Here is a 6,000-nt window from a genome sequence, read left to right as displayed (position 1 = left end):
AAAGTAACATTAGAGCTAAGAAATCCAAGTTATTGAATAAAATAGTAAATATCTATTTCAATTCATAAGAGAGAAAATTGACACAGAAATCAATAATCATTCCATTTTTCAAAAATAATTTTGGCATGGGTCTTCGCATTGACAAGTCAGTATTTTGTAGAGTCAAGTATTTTTTCCTGGACAAGGTGAAATACATAGTTTAACCACATAGATGTTTAGTCAACACATTTTTTTGTTTGTTGTTTGTTTTTCTTTAAGGTTTTATTTATTTATTTGTCAGAGAGAGCACAGGCAGGGGGAGCGGCAGAGGGAGAGGGAGAAGCAGGCTCCCCGCTGAGCAGGGAGCCCGATGCGGGGCTCGATCCCAGGACCCTGGGATCATGACCTGAGCTGAAGGGAGATGCTTAACCGACTGAGCCACTGAGGCACCCCTGTTGTTTCTTTTATAAGTACTCTAGAATGTACAGGTCTGGCATCACTTTTGGTGGAGAACGTGTTGGAAGTCTGAAGAAGGAAAAAAGAGAGAAGGCCAAACGGAAGAATGTTAATATTAACTGAACAACAAGGAAGGAAGGCACCTGAGCCAGGACCTCAGAGCAGCCAATGTGAAATTGTGAAGAAATTTCAATGAGATGAACTGTAAGAGGGATAGTTGCACGGTCAGGCCTTTACCTTTATACACAGTCCCTTTTGGAGAATTGAAGCAAACATCTGGATCATTCGGACCCAAAGAAACCTTGAGTTTCCTCAAAAGGCTGTTTCAGGATTCTTGATTATTGGCACGAGATCAGGGGTGTGTTCCTTTACCTTTTCTCTTCGAGCCTTGGTCTTTTCTCCTGGTAAATGAAGGTAGGAACTCCCACCTCCTGCACTGTCTGGGTGGATTCAAGGAGGGTGCAGGAGCGCCAAGCACACTGAAGGCTTCATCGGTCAGCGCTGTCATTGTTAGGAGCTCTTTTCCATGTAAACACCTTTTATTCCCATGCAATAGCTTTGTAAAGGGCAGTCCCAGTGCCCCGTGCTCCGAATCACAGAAGCTCAGGTTTGGAGGGTGTTAAAGATCATCTCTGCTCCAAGCCCTCCCTCTTCATTTGGTGTCAGGTCAGAACCTTGCAAGAGTTTAAGGGAGTTCAAAGAAGGCTCATGATCTGGCACCTTCCTGAGGGATATTTTTAAACAGTTGCTTAGCATTTATTTAGGAATTTTTAAATTAGAATGACAGTGGAAAGCCTAAATTCCCCTTCTCATACTTGGTAACCTTGCTTTGGGCAAGGCCTTTAGCATAGTTTTGCAATTTACCATTTGAGTGATCAAAGTTCACTTCTCCTGCGTTGAAAGGCAAGACTTACTGCATCTACTAAAGCTCTTTTGCAGCACTGAATCAATGAGTACAGGCTGAGGTTGGAACATGAGTAGTAATAATTCAGTAATTAACATTATATAATAAGTTTATAAGTCTCTAGATCTTAGAGTTTGCATGCCAGCGTATTTAGAATTTGCTCGGCATCCCAAAACTAGGCAGTTTGGTGTTTCCTTTTTAAAACCAATCTAAATGCCATCTACCATTTCAAAAAGGTTAATTTCTTATATCCAAGTGAGGCTACTTCTTGGTAGCCATCTTTCGCAATGGCCACCAAAACAGATTATGCCACAGATGAAATGGCCCTTAGGGATCTCTGAGAACAAGCTTTATAATGGACAGAGATCCTTACAGCCTGATTGTGCCCACACAGACCTCATGCTTAATTCACCATCATCACTGTGACTGCCAAAACAACGGAGGTCGGACTTGGACCATAGACAAAGGCTAAAGGACAGGAAGAATTGTGTAATCCACTAAATGTTCAGGGCAGAGCCAACAAAACTCAATTGTTCTGGACAACCAAACCATTTTTGCCAAAGTTACTGTAAGTTGTGTGGGTAGGATCTACAGATAATTGCCTCCTTTCTCCACTCTGCTTTGCCTGGCTAAACATGGCACAAATAACTACTTGATAAATTCAATGTTGACACTGGCACACAAACAGATAGACAGGAGTGAAAATTTATCAATCCAATATAAATAGTAATCAAACTCCAAAGGAGAATGCTTAAAACTGTTCCTGTTTAAAATTCACAATCGCATATAACTTGCCTAATTTCAACCCACACACTTCTGGAGCTCAATACAAAAGCACTCTTGGTCTATATTTAAAATAATGTGTCACTTGACAAACTATTCAAATATCTAATTTAAAAATATACTCTGCCAAAATTATAGTTTTAATATAAACTCCAGATCCATTACTTGTGTGATTAACTTGGGGTCTCTTTCCCCATACACCACATATACAACACACACACACACACACACAAACACACACACAACATAAATGCTAGAAAACAGTCTAGAAAACACAGTCTGAGAACGTACTATGAAAACATACTATGTCAGGGTAAATAAACTTGAGTGGTTAATGGAAAACAATTATTTTAGAATTTATAGTTTTCTTTAAAAGTAAAATTTAGGTATCTCTTAAAGATACACAAGAAGATCTCTTAAAGACACACAAGATCCACCTGTCTCACTTACAGCATGTGCTAAAATAGACATAATTCGTTAGCCATGTCATGGCAGCCAAATGACATAAATTCTTCAGATGCCGAACCTGGCTAAAATAGCAACAGTAAATCTCATTGAACTGAGTGAAGGAGGGACGAGAAGAGAGAAGAGAAAGTGCAATATATTAAAAAAGGTCCAATTTTTTTCATGTTGCTTTATGACCTGAGGGCAAATTTAAAACTCTCCTTAAGCTGCAACTGCAAAAATTAAAAAGGAAATCCATTTGTTTAACAAACAAACAAACACCTAGCAATTTACACAACTGGGGCTGAGGCTATGTTTCTTTATATCACAGTGTCCCTACTGTCACCACGTCAACTTTGGGCCACACAAATTTGACTAAATGCACTTGGCAATTGTGTCTAAAAATGTGATCATTCAAGAAATGTACAGGGAAAAGAAGGTGGAAAAGCAAAACAACAGTAGACTATGTTACAAAATTAAAAATGACACCAGTTAAGTTAAAAAAAGAACATCCAATTATTAACATACATATTTTCACTTTTGTCCAATATTCAAAGGATTTTTTTCAATCTTTAAATTTAACTTGCTTTTGAAAAACGGTTTTACTGAAATATAATTCATATGCCCATTTAAAGTATATAACTTGGGACACCTTGATGGCTCAGTCAGTTGAGCTGGTTGGTTTTGGCTCAGGTCATGATCTCATGGGTTGTGGGATCGAGTCCCATGTCAGGCTCCATGCTCAGTGGGGAGTCTGCTTGAGATTCTCCCTCTCCCTCTGTCCTGCCCTCTGCTTGTGCTTGCTCTCGCTCTCTCCCAAATAAATAAAAATCTTTAAAAAAGTGTATAACTCAAAGATTTCTAGTTGAGTTGTACAACCATCACCTCAATCAATTTTTCATCACCCACAAAAAGAACCATCATATTTGTTAGCAGCAACTCTTCATTTCTCCCAAATCCCTAGCCCTAGGAAACCACTAATCTACTTTCTGTCTCTATAGATTTGCCTATTTTGGACATTTTATATAAATGGGATCATACAATATATGGTCTTTTGTGACTGTCTTCTTTCACTCCGCATAATATTTTCAAAGTTTGTCCATGTCATCATAGACATCCGTACTTCACCTTTTTACAGACAAATAATATTTACAGCCATAAATTTACCCCTAAGCACAACTTCAACTGCCTCCAATAAAGTTTTGACATGCTGTATTGCCACTGTCATTGATCTCAAAGCATTTTCTGAGTTCCTTTGTAATTTTTTCTTTGACGCATTGATTGTTTAGGAGTGTATTAATTTTCATGTATTTGTGAATTCCCCAAATTTCTTTTATGATTGATATCTAATTTAACTCCACTGTCATCAGAGAACATAACTAGAATGATTTCAATATTTGTAAACTTAATAAGGCTGGATGAATGGCCTAGCATGTGGTCCATCCTGGAGATGGCTTCATGTGTTCTGAAGGAGAAGGTGCATTCTGCTGCTGTGTCTTACAGTGTCTTCTGTGCTTTATAGATGGAGTGTTTTATAGATGTCTGTTAAGTCTGCTTGTTTATAGTGTTGTTCAGGTCTTCTATTTTCTTGTTGATCTTCTAATTGTTCTATGCACTATGGGAAGAGGGATATTGAAATCTCCAACTGTTGTTGAATTTTCTATTTCTCTCTTCAATTCTACCCATTTTTGCTTCATGTAATTAGGGGTTATGTTATTATTTTATTTTTAATTATAAAAATTTTTTTCTCATTTGATAATATATCTTTGCCTAAATTCTTATGAGGTAATTTTCAGGAAGTCTTATAAGAGACTCTGAAATGACAACTATTTTTAAGGACCCATTGCTTGATGGGGCTTTATTGACATATCTTCAAGCTCACTACAACCCTTTACATGTATTAATTGGTTTAATCCTCCTAACACATTTTGTTTGCATTTAACAGTTGAGGAAAGTGAATCACAGAGAAGTTAACTTGCCTAAACTCATACAGCAGGTGGCCCCAGAGTACATCATTGCCTCTTATTCTGCAAGTTCAGATTCCTCCCTCAGCTCCACTCCCAGAATGCTGCAGTCAAGCTTACAGCTCCAGAGAAGAGATGGGACGCACTTTCTCTGGAGGATGTCACCAATCCCAGAGAAAAGATCCAAAGATACTGACAGCGGGGCTCTCCAAAGAAATGGCTGAGCCAGATCACCTTACAGTAAATCCAATCAACAAGTTCCATCCCGTAATTAAAGTTTCAATCAACTTCTTGTCACACAGAGGAGGATCACAAGACATCTAGGGAAAGCCTCTAAAATGAAAGACAGAGACCAAAACACAGGAAAAAGCAACTTGGAAGAGAGATTATTCAGAGATGTAAAAACATAAAGGACAATGTATTTTTTGAGAAATAAAATATAGGCTACAAAAAAGTCAGAGTATGAAAAGAGCTCTTAGGAACTCCAGCATCATGGTAGAAATAGTAGCAATAATAACTCCACAGAAGAGCTGGAAGATAAAGTTGAAATGGAGCAAAAAGATTAAGATGAAAAATAGAAGAAAAACAATAGGAAAATTAGACAACCAGTACAGGAAGTCCAACATGCAAACAGGAGTAGTTCCTGAAAGACAGGTCAGAGAGGGGATGGAATTACCAAAAAATAATATAAAAAAATTTATCAGGGATGAAGGATACAGATTTCTAGTTTGAAGGAATCCATTATGGAACCAGCTTAGTCAATGAAAATACATTCACACTAAGGCCTATCATTACACATTTTCAAAATCCTGGTGATACAGAGAAGTTTCTTTCAGTAGTTTAAATATTTTTAACCTATTCTCTTATCACTTGTGCGGTCTCTGAGGAGAAGTCCACTGTGAGTCCTAGCTTTGTTCTCCAGTATGTACAGTACCCCCGACTCCTAGCTTCTTTCAAAGTTTTCTCTTTGTCTTTGATTTTCTGCAGTTTGAATAGGATTTACCCAGGCGTGGATTTTTTTGGTATTCATCCTGCTTAGATTATCAAGCTTCCTGGATCTGTGGTTTGGTATTTGTCATTAATTTTGGAAAATTCTCAACTGTTATTACTTCAAATATTTCTTCTTCTCCATTCTCTCTTCTCTTCTGGTATCCTAAGTATGTGTCTGTTATATTGTTTGAAATGTGCCACAGGTCTTGGGCATTCTGCGCTATCTTTCTCATTCTGTTTTCTGTTTGAATTTCAGTTTAGAAGCTTTTATTGACATATCTTCAAGCTCACTGATTCTTTCCTTAGCCATGTTTGGTCTGCTAATGAGCCTATCAAAGGCATTCTTCATTTCTGTTGCAACATTTTTAATTTCTAGGATTTCCTTTTGATTCCTCATTAGATTCTTCCATCTCTCTGTTAACATTGCCCATCAGTTATTGTTCTTTTTCCATTAAAGTCCTTAACATATTAATCATATTT

The sequence above is a fragment of the Halichoerus grypus genome, chromosome 7 (genome assembly GCF_964656455.1).
Source record: "Halichoerus grypus chromosome 7, mHalGry1.hap1.1, whole genome shotgun sequence".
In the NCBI taxonomy this organism is placed as follows: domain Eukaryota; kingdom Metazoa; phylum Chordata; class Mammalia; order Carnivora; family Phocidae; genus Halichoerus; species Halichoerus grypus.
Note: the sequence above shows the minus strand (reverse complement) of the source record.